Genomic DNA, 13,659 nt, shown 5'->3' with positions numbered 1-13,659 from the left:
ATGTTGCTGGCCCAACTGATTTTCCATTGGGAAAAAATAGTGTTGAGCACTTATCTCATATCATGTACAAGAAGATTCCAGATGGATTAAAGTCTTGAATATAAGTAAAACAAACTAAAACAATAAAAATGTCAGAAGAGAAAGAAAGAAGAAAGAAAGAAAGAACGAAAGAAAGAAAGAAGAAAGGAAGGAAGGAAGGAGGGAAGAAAGGAGGGAGGGAGGAAGGAAAGAAAGAAAGAAGGAAAGAAGGAAAGGAGAAAGCGACTCTTTAAGAATAAACTACAACAGGAGGATGGGGAGGTCAGGCAGAGCTTGACCTGAGGGAGGGAAAGACACTTTTGGATAAATTGTGCCTTATAAACTGGGAAAGAATAAGAAAGATGCTTAGTGTGGTGAAAATATTAATGGCACAGTGGACAACTATTGGGTAACATAAAGGGAGGCGAGAATTCTACCACTGAACCACCAGTGCCTCAGCGTGGGTAACATAAAGGACTGAAGTACAGATTCATGCTACCACATGGAGGAGTCTCAAAAACATGCTCAAGAAGGAAGCCAGACACAAAAGTCCATATACTGTGTGATTTCGTTTACATGAAATGCCCAGAATAGGCAAATCTATTAAAACAGAAAGAAGCTTAGTGGTTGCCAGAGGCTGGGGAAAGGCAGGTACAGGAAGTGACTGATAATGTGTACACAGTTGCTTTGGGGGATGACAGATATGTTCTAAAATTAGATTGTGGTAATGGTTGCATAACTGTAAACACACCCAAACAGGTGAATTTTACAGTATGTAAATTAAATCTCAATAAAGCTCATTAAACCACAGAGTAAACCACATTTGTTTACTAACTTTGCAAAACATAGGGTAACCTATTTCACCAAGGATATAAGGCTCAAATTTCCTTTTTCCAGAATTGGCGTATACCATTTCAAATATCAGTTGTCAGAAATCTAAATGGAAGCTCAGTATATCACCATCACCTAAAACTTCAAGTATGCGTTACCTTAGCAAGAGGTATGGCTTGGTGATTAAATGTGCCAGTTCTGGAGGCAGACCACACTGGGTTCAAATGCCAGTCTCGATACTTACTCCCTGTGTGGTCTGTGGCCTGTTTCCTTATCTGCAAAATGGGAAGAATTAAATGAGGTGATGTATATAAATAATTTAGGTAATGTCTGGCACATAAGTAGGTGCTCAATAAATGTGATGGTGTTGACGATAACGGGGTGGTGGTGATTAGGATTAGAGCAGGGAAAGAATCAGAGAAATATGTATAAATATGTTTATTTTTATTCATTCTAATTTTTACTCATATGTATTTTTTTGTATACATAGATAATTTATGTTACCATTCACACTATTATCTGTGGTGAGTTATCATCTAGCAAATTAATTTTGTCAAGTTCCACAGTTGCTAGAGAGAAAATCACTGGCTTCTCCCAAAGTCATTTATTAAACTGGAGAGGAAAATATGTAGTATCTTTAAACTTTCTAATCAACATGCCAAGGACAGATGGAAGGAGAACTGAATGCTGTTTGTACAGTCTGAATAGCACCCCTCTAAGTTCCTTTATAGATGGTGGAAGCAACCTCTCAGCAGCTTGCTTTGGGAGGACCTTGCATACACCAAGGTTCCACGGTGATGGGAAAGGAAGACATCTCTATAGTCTAACACAGTGATAGTGCTCTGGTTTTTAAAGGCAAAGAAGGAGATGTATTTCTTTGTAGGGTGCAAAGTGCAAATTTTTATTGAAAAATCATGGCATAGAAAGGACTCGTGGGTGCCTTTTGGTGTGCTGGAAAAGTACTACACCTTGACCTGGGTAGTGGTACCCGGATACATGCATAAAGAGTAGTTTAGCTCTACCCTTAAGATGTGTATACTTTATCACTTTATGTATTGTATATCTCTGAGAGAGAGACAGAGATAGAGACAAAGAAAGATTTGGAATCTACCCAAGTATTCCAAGGAAATACTCATACATTCATATAAACAGAAAAAACCTTATATACAAATATAGTCATCATAGCATTTTTTTACAATAGCAAAACATCAGAATCAACCTAACATTGGACAATGTAATCTAAAGGTTAAGTAAATTATGGCATATTCACTTATTGGAATATTTATACAACTAAAATGTGCGTGAAGAGTTTGCAAAAACATGGAGAAATGCTATGTTATAAAGTTAAATTGGAAAAAAAATCAGAATGTAAAATCTTTACGTATAATACGCAAACATAATTGTGCTAAAATATGCATAGAAAAATGACAAGAGGGAAATACTCCAGATTTTAATACTATCCTCTAGTGGTGAATCTATGGATGATGTTGTTTTCTTCTTTCAAATTTTCTGCATTTATAATAAATATGTTTAATTTTCACAATTGTATAAATATAATCAATACGTTTAAATTTATAATAGAAAAAAGCAAACATTGGACCAGGAATCAATCTTGCAGTGAATAATAACATGGGACGTTTGGAATTGCAGACTTGTTGCCAGATGCTGGTCTCTTTACTTTAAAAGGGCAGTCATTCCCATGGCTAAAACCAATTTCCTAAGGAGATCACCATCAGCTTCAGTGTTACAGCTCGGTAGTATCCTCCTGACATACAGTTTTGAGATGTGCCTCCTGCTCAGAAAATAGTTGGTTATGTTCTACCAATTAAGGATTTCTCCTTTGTTGCCAGAATAAGTGCTTCAGAAACTTACACTTCTGGGAAGTTTCTGTGAAGCCAGCACTAGATAAAAATGCAGTAACTTAAAGGAGATTTAATCTCCCAAGATGAGATCATACCAATATACATATTTTCAGAGGAGGTTCCTTTGAACCTATAGTTATGAGCACTCCAGGTTTCCTCCAAAACCTTCAACCACTAAGGAAAGATCCACATTATGGGAGGAGGAACTTGGAGGAATTTGAGCTTGATCATTGAGTAAGAATGCTAGTGAAGACATAGGTGATGGCAGTATTAACTAACCTCACTGCATTTATCCTTTAGTCATCCATTTATTAAGTATTTATCAAGCACCAGACATTGTGTTAAACTCCACTATTTTTAAGCTTACACTAGAGGTTAGCAAATAACTTTCATTTTGCATGCCAAATTTGATCAGTTGGTAGTGGTGGCCTAGAGTGCTCTGCTGGAAAAGATTCTGGGACTGTATCCAGACTCAAATGAAAAGAGCAATGATCGATTAGTAATGTCTGCTATTATTGTGGACAGGGAAATTGTGGTTTATGTGCCATGCATTTGCCATACCTGCTGGATTATTTCTGCCAATTTAATGATGGTCACTTCAGCCTTGACACATGCTCTATATCCTACAGGTTGAAAAAAACAATTTCTATCCAAGTTAACATCACTGGAGAAACATTAACAGAGGAGGACAAAAGAGTAAATGTTGGCCATCTGCTCCATGCTAGACCTTGTACAGTCCTCTACATATGAGTCATAGCATCTCAGGATATCCCTTTAAGGTGAGCATTATTATTGCGTTTAGACAGATGAGGACCTAGGCTAAGGGAAGGGAAACAACTCTTCAAAGTCCCACAGTCACAGCAGAATTACTCATTGAGCCAATGAACAACTCGGGCTTAACATGGAACCAAATAAAATATGATAGTGTCCCCTACTTTTCAGAAGGTCATAAAGCTAATCCTGCTAATTTTTAATAATTACTTTAGTTAAATGGGTCCCTTTGGAGAAATATGTAATTCAGTTTGTTCATCAAGACAAAATAAGGCACCGTCTGTTCCATTTTCTGCCCAACCCCAGCGTGGCTGGTGTCATTTGGTGAGGGTGGTACTCATGTCACCCTAGCAACAAACCCAGAGCTTTATGATCTTGGCTACAAATGCACCCTCTATGGCTGAGCCCCAGAAAATTCAACCCACCCTCTTTTTCAGTCTGGATCCAATGTCTGATTATTTGGTGGACCAGTCATTGCCTCATAAAATCACATATAATTACATCTTATTAAACGTTTACTACATGCCAATCCCTCTGCTAAGAGCTCCAGCTGCACTATGGCATTGCATTTCATCCTCACAGTACCCCTATGAGGTAGATAGTATAGTTATCCTGATTAGACACATAAAAGACATGAGATTTTAGGGTAGAGAAACTTAGTCAAAGTCATATGAGTTGTAAGGTAGGGCTGAGGCTCCAACTCAGGCAATCAGACTCCAGAGTCTATGGCTCAACTTCAATCTAAATGGTTTAATCTAACTTTTCTTACCAATTTCCAACACATCTTCCTTAGTGGGTTACCCTAGAAACAGACTCTGAGACAGAGATTTAAGTGGAAGTAATTTGGCAGGAAACACCAGTAGAGGAGTGGGAAATTGAAGCAGGGGAGGGAAGGAAGCCTGTAAAATGTATCTCAGGAAGCAATGTATCTGGGAAGCACCATGTAAAATGTGCCCAAAGGGCAGGGAGCTGAGGTATTTATACACCAATTCTCAGCAGTTAGTGGTTGAGTGCTGCTCTCAAGGGACATGAATTCACTGGCACTTCCAGTCTGCCACACATGTGGGCAGAATGACTGCTGGTGACCAGAGAAAGCCCTTAGGCCAAGAGCTCTAGAACTGGAGGTGGAAGCCAGAGAGCCTGTATGGAAACCTACAGGCCTGGGGGATGTGGGCAGGACATCAGTGACTACTTCACCATGTCCACTTTCTTCCTCATTTTATTTATAAACAACTTTACTGAGGTATAAATTATAGACTATAACATTTACTCATTTTAATTGTACAATTTAATAATTTTTAGCAAATTTACTGAGTTGCATGACCATCAGCATAATTTATTTTTACAGCATTTTCATCACCCCAGAAAGAACCCACATGCCCATTTACAGTTAATCCCTTTTCCCACTCCCAGCTCTTGGCAACCACTAATCTACTTTCTGTCTCTATGGATTTACCTTTTGTGGACATTTTACGTAAGTGGGATCATACAATATGTGCGTTTCTGTGTAAATGAGAAAGTCTCTCTCCAAATGGTTCAGGTTGCAGATAGGAAGTAAAAGAAAGACGGGCAAGTGCTTAGCAAGTAACTTTTTGGTGTGGGAAATGGGGATATTCTAGATGAAGTGACCAATGACTGCATTACAATGGACAATTAAAAGACACCCCATGCTTGGCCTAGAGTTCCATCTTCCCCAGGATACATTTATTCCTATGAGCTTTTGAGTCAATGTATTTTAAAGATATCTTTTCAACACAAAGGACTGGCAGTCAGCAAGCTGTTGGCTAAGAGACCTTGAAGTCCATTAACCCATTAACCTCAGCACTGAAATAAATGGGACTGACTCAGGGACTCCTGTGTTGTTAAATAGATCAAATGACTTTAGATGGTCTTGGGAGCCCAGTCTTTGGAAGTGACTGATGTACAGAGGGATCTTGTTTTACTAGCTGGCCTGCCAATCCCATCACAGTTTCCTCCCTGTCTTTGTAGAAGTTAATAAAATAGAAACAAAACTAAACTTGATGGAGAGCAACAACAGCAAAACAACTGGCCAACTGGTCAACCACAGTATGCATCCTGCAGACCTCCTGATGTCCCCTGTGTCTGTTGTGTAAACTGGTTACAATTCCCCATGCACAGAGGCATAATTAGCCCACAGCTAACTGTCTGATAAACACAATGGGTTAGGATGTGGGATGTGGGATGTGGTCCACACCATCTCACCCAAAGCAGTCTCTGACTCTGCAGCTGAAGAACATTTTCTCTTAGCTGCTCCCACTCCTTGATTCTGGACCAACCCATAGAGTAGAAGTTTGGCTGTTGTCCCCTGTAATGTGCTATTTAGAAACATCACTTGTTCACCTTTGCATTATGAACCGAGAAATAGGCATAGGAACAAATAGCTGTTAAAATATCAGCTTTATTGTTGGTAACACTGGGCTGGAGGATATGGCTTGAACCTATGACCCCAATGTGGCTTCCTGGTATCAGTTCCTGTACCTGGATCCTGGGATCCACTAAAAAGGAGCAACAGATGAGCAGAACATGTACCCCAGCAGGTGCAAGGGAACTGTTCTGGGCCCCAGGTGTGGAAATAGAGAGAGCTGGACATCCTCTCCTGTCTTGACAAGGCTAGCCCCAAGTCCTGACCCAGGCATGCTGACTCCATGTGGGACAACCTCACTCTTTTTTCCTCCTGTGTTAATGCTTCTCCAGGGATATTAACTTGGATAGAAATTTGGTTCCTTCAAGCTGGAGGATTCAGAGCATGTGTCAAGGCTTAAGTGACCATCATTAAACTGGCAGAAATAATCCAGCAGACATGGCAAACACATGGCACATATGCCTCTGTAATGTGGGTGGGTGTCATCCAATCAGTTGAAGGCCTGAATAGAACAGAAAGATGCACCTCCCTGAGCAAAAGGCAGTTCTTCAGCAGACTGACTTCACACTGGAACTGTCCCATCAACTCTCCTGGGTCTCTAGCCAGCCAGCCTATACTGCAGGTTTGGGCTCACTGGCCTCTGTAATTGTGTAAGCCAATTCCTTATAATAAATCTCTTACCAGATATATACACATCCTATTGGTTCTGTTTCTCTGAAGAACTCTGACTATTATAGCAGGCAGATCTTAGCTACATAGTTGAGAATATGAACCTGGTTGGAACTGGGGGAAAGAGTTGGAAGTACCCAGAATAGGAAGGTGGGTTTAGGCAGAGAATGTGGAAGAACCCAACTGTCCTGTCCCTGGCTTGGCTAAGGTCTGGCTCAGGTCACTATGGCCATCTTTCGATGGAAGAGTCTATCACTCCAGAGAACTCCTGGACTGATGCAGGCCCAGGACAACATTTGGTGTCTGGTGGATGCTAGCTCAGGGATTTGGTCTAAATGGGTGTGAATAATAGGGCAAAATAAATGCCTCCTTTTGCCCTAATCTCCTCCTACCCCCATTTTAAAGTAGGGTTTCTCAACACAGCTTGCCTACAATTGCAACATTCCATTACTCCACACTTTGGGCCACAATACTCAAAAATGGAGAGAGACTGGGGAGAGACTGGTGGGGGCAGGGGAGGAAGAGAATGAAAAACTCAGTCTAACTTCAGCAGCAAAGCCTTCTGGATAACTCTACCGCACGCTTTCTTAACATGGGCACTACTGACATTTGGGACTAGGTAGTTTTTGTTGTGAGGGGCTGTCCTGTGCATTGTAGGATATATAGATGATCCTGGTCTCTACCCAGTAGATGCCAGTAGCACCTGACCCCCAGTTATGACGACCAGAAATGTCTCCAGACATTGCTAACTGTCCCCTGTGGGCAAAATTCCTCTTTGTTGAGAACCATCGAGTTAAAGGGATGTCATCCCTGCCTGTGGGCAAAATTCCTCATTGTTGAGAACCGTCAAGTTAAAGGGACGTAATCCCTGCCTGCCTCTCAAAGCTCCAATTGTTTATATCCAGGAGAATGATGGGCTCATGGCAGAGGATACTTAAAACCCACTTTTTTTCTGGAGCACTAATTCTCCTTGACGATAATTTAAAGCATTATTTTTATATTAAAATGAATGTAGATGTATTACAGAATAGATCTCAAACTTAAGGCTGGGAAGAATTTTCATGTCCGAGGTGGGGTACTTTGGCTACCCTCCCAGAACACTTGGCAGGTACACATTTACATTTCTCTGCCTTGGGGGAAGCTAATAATATCTACTATTTATTGAATGCTTACAATGTGCCAGGAGTTCATTATAGAGGATATTTCCGGTTTGATCCTCATAGCCATCTATTCTTAGTCCCACTTTACTGATGAGGAGACTGAGACCCAGGAAGGTCATGAAACCTGTTCAAAGACCAAGAGTTGCTAAATAATGAAGCTGGCACTGGAACCCATGTGTTTCCCTAAGCTCCTTCCCAAAGAGCTTCTGGGAAAATCCTTGAAGAAATGGGCTGTGATGAATGACCAAAGGCGACATCCTGGCCCTGGCTGGTGGGATGGCTTCAGTAAATTCAGAAAGACTCTGTTGAAACTGACCCACTCTTAGCCCCATCTGGGATAGAGAAATAGGAGATGGGGTGAGGGTCAGAGGCTGAATACTGAAAAGAAAAGGATTCCCAAAGTGGGGACCACTCCTCTGGTAGGAAATGGTCAATCAGCTTGGTAATATCAACTTAAGACCCCAGAATCTTAGAATGAGACCCTACACAGTTGCTCCCACAACCCCCAGCTGGGACAGCCCTTCAGGAATTTTTTCTTCTCAGCCTTTGATTTATGGATTCCTTTTGTTTCCGTCATACCTGTGGCTACAGTACGGACAAGAGTCTCCTTAACTTCAGTCATTGCAGGAACCCTCCACGGACTGTCATCTCTGTGAACCGCTCTGACTCCGATTTGCTCACTACTTTTGTTTCTTTAAATGGACTCACTCTTTTTTAAAAGATACATTTATTTGAAAAGGAAACATCATATCAGTTCCTTAAAAGGAAAGGCTGGTTTTCTTGGCCTTGACAAAGAAGTCACTGGAAAAACAAATACAAGTAAGCAAGCCTTTATATTCTAGTTAGTTAGCCTGATAGCTGTCTTTGTTCAAAGAGGAGACCGATAAGCTTTGGAGAAATATTAGTCATTAGCACCCAGCCGAGACTATCTCTCTTGTGTGATCTGAGTAACTGGAAGAGATCTGAAAAGAGAATCACTTTCTCTAGGTACAGTTCAGTGCTGGTACACCTGTCCAGGTCATATCTGAAACCATGCTACTTTATCAATGGTACGTGTTTCACACCTGAGGAAACACAGGTTTGGGGGGTTGCTATGGGCCCCACTGTGTTCCCCAAAAGGTCATATCTGGAAATCCTAACACCCAGTGTTCCAGAATGTGACTGTATTTGGAGACAACGTCTTTAAAAGAGGTAACTGAGTTAAAATGAGGTCATTATGGTGTGCCTTCATCCAATCTGATGGATTTCCTTATAAGAAGAGGAAATTTGGACATAGACATGGACAGAGGGAACACCATGTAAAGACACAGGGAGAAGATGGTCATCTGCAAGCCAAGAAGAGGGGCCTGGGAAGAAACCAACACCTTGACCTTGAACTTCCAGTCTCCAGAACTGTGAGAAAATAAATGTCCGTTGTGTAAGCACCCAGTCTGTGGTACTTTGTTATGGCAGCCCTAGCAGGGTTAACTGGCCCCCATCTGAGTTCCAACTGCCAGGGTTCAAATCCTGCCTCTGACACTTACTAACTGTGGAAACTTGAGCAAGTTACTTCACTTCTGAAAGCCCCTACGATCTCTCTCTCTTTTTTTTAATAAATCTTTATTGGAGAATAATTGCTTCACAATCCTGTGTTAGTTTCTGTTGTAGAACAAAGTGAATCAGCCATATGCATGCACATGTCCCCATATCCCCTCCCTCCTGAGCCTCCCTCCCACCCTCCGATCCCACCCCTCTAGGTTGTCGCAAAGCACTGAGCTGATCTCCCTGTACTATGCTGCTGCTTCCCACTAGCTAACTATATTACATTTGGTCGTGTACATATGTTGATGCTACTCTAACTTCGCCCCAGCTTCCCCCTCCCTGCCCCGTGTCCTCGAGTGCATTCTCTATGTCTATGTCTTTATCCTGCCCTGCCAGTAGGTTCATCAGTACCATTTTTTCTTTTTAGATTCTATATATATGCATTAGCATATGGTATTTGTTTTTCTCTTTCTGACTTACTTCACTCTGTATGACAGACTCTAGTTCCATCCACCTCACTACAAATAACTTAATTTCGTTTCTTTTTATGGCTGAGTAATATTCCATTGTATATATGTACAACATCTTCTTTATCCATTCATCTGTTGATGGACATTTAGGTTGCTTCCATGTCCTGGCTATTGTAAATAGTGCTGCAATGAACATTGTGGTACATGACTCTTTTTGAATTATGGTTTTCAGGGTATATACCCAGTGGTGGGATTGCTGGGTCATATGGTAGTTCTATTTTTAGTTTTATAAGGAACCTCCATACTGTTCTCCATAGTGGTTGTATCAATTTACATTCCCACCAATAGTGCAGGAGGATTCCCTTTTCACCACACCCTTTCCAGCATTTATCGTTCCTAGATTTTTTTGATAATGGCCATTCTGGCTGGTGTGAGGTGATACCTTATTGTAGTTTTGATTTTCATTTCTCTAATAATTAGTGATGTTGAGCATCTTTTCATGTGCCTCTTGGCCATCCGTATGTCTTCTTTGGTGAAATGTCTATTTAGGTCTTCCACCCATTTTTTTTTTTTTAATTTATTTATTTATCTATTTATGGCTGCGTTGGGTCTTCGTTTCTGTGCGAGGGCTTTCTCCAGTTGCGGCAAGCGGGGGCCACTCTTCATCGCGGTGCGCGGGCCTCTCACTATCAAGGCCTCTCTTGTTGCGGAGCACAGGCTCCAGACGCGCAGGCTCAGCAATTGTGGCTCACGGGCCCAGTCGCTCCGCGGCATGTGGGATCTTCCCAGACCAGGGCTTGAACCCGTGTCCCCTGCATTGGCAAGCAGATTCTCAACCACTGGGCCACCAGGGAAGCCCCCACCCATTTTTTAATTGGATTCTTTGTTTTTTTGATATTGAGCTCCATGAGCTGTTTGTATATTTTGGAGATTAATCCTTTGTCTGCTGTTTCATTTGTAAATATTTTCTCCCATCCTGAGGGCTGTCTTTTTGTCTTGTTTATGGTTTCCTTTGCTGTGCAAAAGCTTTTAAGTTTCATTAGCCCATCTGTTTATATCACCTTTGATTTCTTTCATCAGCGTTTTATAGTTTTCTGAGTACAAGTCTTTTGCCTCCTTAGGTAGGTTTATTCTAAGGTACTCTATTCTTTTTGTTGTGATGGTAAATGGGATTGTTTCCTTAATTTCTCTTTCTGATTTTTCGTTGTTAGTGTATAGGAATGCCAGAGATTTCTGTGCATTAATTTTGTATCCTACAACCTTACCAAATTCATTGATTAGCTCTAGTAGTTTTCTGGTGGCATCTTTTTTTTTTTGAATTTTTGAATTTTATTTTATTTATTTTTTTATACATCAGGTTCTTATTAGTCATCAACTTTATACACATCAGTGTATACACGTCAATCCCAATCGCCCAATTCATCACACCCCCACCCCCACCCCCTGCTGCTTTCCCCCTTGGTGTCCATATGTTTGTTCTCTACATCTGTGTCTAAATTTCTGCCCTGCAAACTGGTTCATCTGTACCATTTTTCTAGGTTCCACATATATGCGTTAGTATGCGATATTTGTTTTTCTCTTTCTGACTTACTTCACTTTGTATGACAGTCTCTAGGTCCATCTGTGTCTAAACAAATGACTCAGTTTCGTTCCATGACTCAATTTCGTTTCGTTTCGTTTTATGGCTGAGTAATATTTCGTTGTATATATATACCACAAATTCTTTATCCATTCATCTGTCAATGGGCATTTAGGTTGCTTCCATGACCTGGCTATTGTAAATAGTAGTGCAATGAACATTGGGGTGCATGTGTCTTTTTGAATTATGGTTTTCTCTGGGTTTATGCCCATAGTGGGATTGCTGGGTCATATGGTAATTCTATTTTTAGTTTTTTAAGGAACCTCCTACTGTTCTCCATAGTGGCTGTAACAATTTACATTCCCACCAACAGTGCAAGAGGGTTCCCTTTTCTCCACACCCTCTCCAGCACTTGTTGTTTGTAGATTTTCGGATGATGCCCATTCTAACTGCTGTGAGGTGATATCTCATTGTAGTTTTGATTTGCATTCTCTAATAATTAGTGATGTTGAGCAGCTTTTCATGTGCTTCTTGGCCATCTGAATGTCCTCTTTGGAGAAATGTCTATTTGGGTCTTCTGCCCGTTTTTTGATTGGGTTGTTTGTTTTTTTAATATTGAGCTGCATGAGCTGTTTATATATTTTGGAGATTAATCCTCTGTCCGTTGATTCATTTGCAAATATTTTTTGTCCCATTTGTTTATTTTTGTTATTTCCATTAATCTAGGAGGTGGATCAAAAAAGATCTTGCTGTAATTTATGTCAAAGAGTGTTCTTCCTATGTTTTCCTCTAAGAGTTTTATAGTGTCTGGTCTTACATTTAGGTCTCGAATCCATTTTGAGTTTATTTTTGTGTATGATGTTAGGGAGTGTTCTAATTTCATTCTTTTACATGTAGCTGTCCAGTTTTCCCAGCACCACTTATTGAAGAAACTGTCTTTTCTCCATTGTATATCCTTGCCTCCTATGTCATAGATTAATTGACCATAGGTGCGTGGGTTTATCTCTGGGTTTTCTATCCTGTTCCATTGATCTATGTTTCTGTTTTTGTGCCAGTACCATATTGTCTTGATTACTGTAGCTTTGTAGTATAGTCTGAAGTCAGGGAGTCTGATTCCTTCAGCTCCGTTTTTCTTTCTCAAGATTGCTTTGGCTATTCGGGGTCTTTTGTGTCTCCATACACATTTTAGAATTATTTGTTCTAGTTCTGTAAAAAATGCCATTTGTAGTTTGATAGGGATTGCACTGAATCTGTAGATTGCTTTGGATCGTATAGTAATTTTCACAATATTGATTCTTCCAATCCAAGAACATGGTATATCTCTCCATCTGTTGGTATCATCTTTAATTTCTTTCATCAGTGTCTTATAGTTTTCTGCATACAGGTCTTTTGTCTCCCTAGGTAGGTTTATTCCTAGCTACTTTATTCTTTTTGCTGCAATGGTAAATGGGAGTGTTTCCTTAATTTCTCTTTCAGATTTTTCATCATTAGTGTATAGGAATGCAAGAGATTTCTGTGCATTAATTTTGTATCCTGCAACTTTACCAAATTCATTGATTAGCTCTAGTAGTTTTCTGGTGGCATCTTTAGGATTCTCTATGTACAGCATCATGTCATCTGCAAACAGTGACAGTTTTACTTCTTCTTTTCCAATTTGTATTCCTTTTATTTCTTTTTCTTCTCTGACTGCCGTGGCTAGGACTTCCAAAACTATGTTGAATAATAGTGGCGAGAGTGGACATCCTTGTCTTGTTCCTGATCTTAGAGGAAATGCTTTCAGTTTTTCACCGTTGAGAATGATGTTTCCTGTGGGTTTGTCGTATATGGCCTTTATTATGTTGAGGTAGGTTCCCTCTATGCCCACTTTCTGGAGAGTTTTTATCATAAATCGGTGTTGAATTTTGTCAAAAGCTTTTTCTGCATCTATTGAGATGATCATGTGGTTTTTATTCTTCAGTTTGTTAATATGGTGTATCACATTGACTGATTTGTGTATATTGAAAAATCCTTGCATCCCTGGGATAAACCCCACTTGATCATGGTGTATGATCCTTTTAATGTGTTGTTGGATTCTGTTTGCTAGTATTTTGATGAGGATTTTTATTCATCAGTGATATTGGTCTGTAATTTTCTTTTTTTGTAGTGTCTTTGTCTGGTTTTGGTATCAGGGTGATGGTGGCCTCATAGAATGAGTTTGGGAGTGCTCCTTCCTCTGCAATTTTTTGGAAGAGTTTGAGAAGGATGGGTGTTAGCTCTTCTCTAAATGTTTGATAGAATTCACCTGTGAAGCCATCTGGTTCTGGACTTTTGTTTGTTGGAAGATTTTTAATCACAGTTTCAATTTCATTACTTGTGATTGGTCTGCTCATATTTTCTATTTCTTCCTGGTTCAGTC

At 40.3% G+C, this 13,659-nt stretch overlaps 1 long non-coding RNA gene across 3 annotated transcripts in view; it reads left to right on the top strand.

Annotated features, from left to right (window-relative positions):
• LOC309646343 overlaps positions 1–13,659 on the top strand; it is a 62,135-nt gene that overhangs the window by 19,116 nt on the left and 29,360 nt on the right. For 2 of the 3 annotated variants that reach the window (XR_014255299.1, XR_014255301.1), the window contains exon 3: positions 3,341–3,490. The exons of the other annotated variant lie outside the window; for it this stretch is intronic. This is a non-coding gene — a long non-coding RNA (uncharacterized lncRNA). The remainder of the gene's footprint in view (positions 1–3,340; positions 3,491–13,659) is intronic. 3 annotated transcript variants of the gene reach the window in all.

This window comes from Balaenoptera physalus, assembly GCF_965194825.1.
Source record: "Balaenoptera physalus genome assembly, chromosome: 16".
NCBI classification, from domain to species: domain Eukaryota; kingdom Metazoa; phylum Chordata; class Mammalia; order Artiodactyla; family Balaenopteridae; genus Balaenoptera; species Balaenoptera physalus.
Note: the sequence above shows the minus strand (reverse complement) of the source record. Positions and strands in the feature narration are given on the sequence as shown.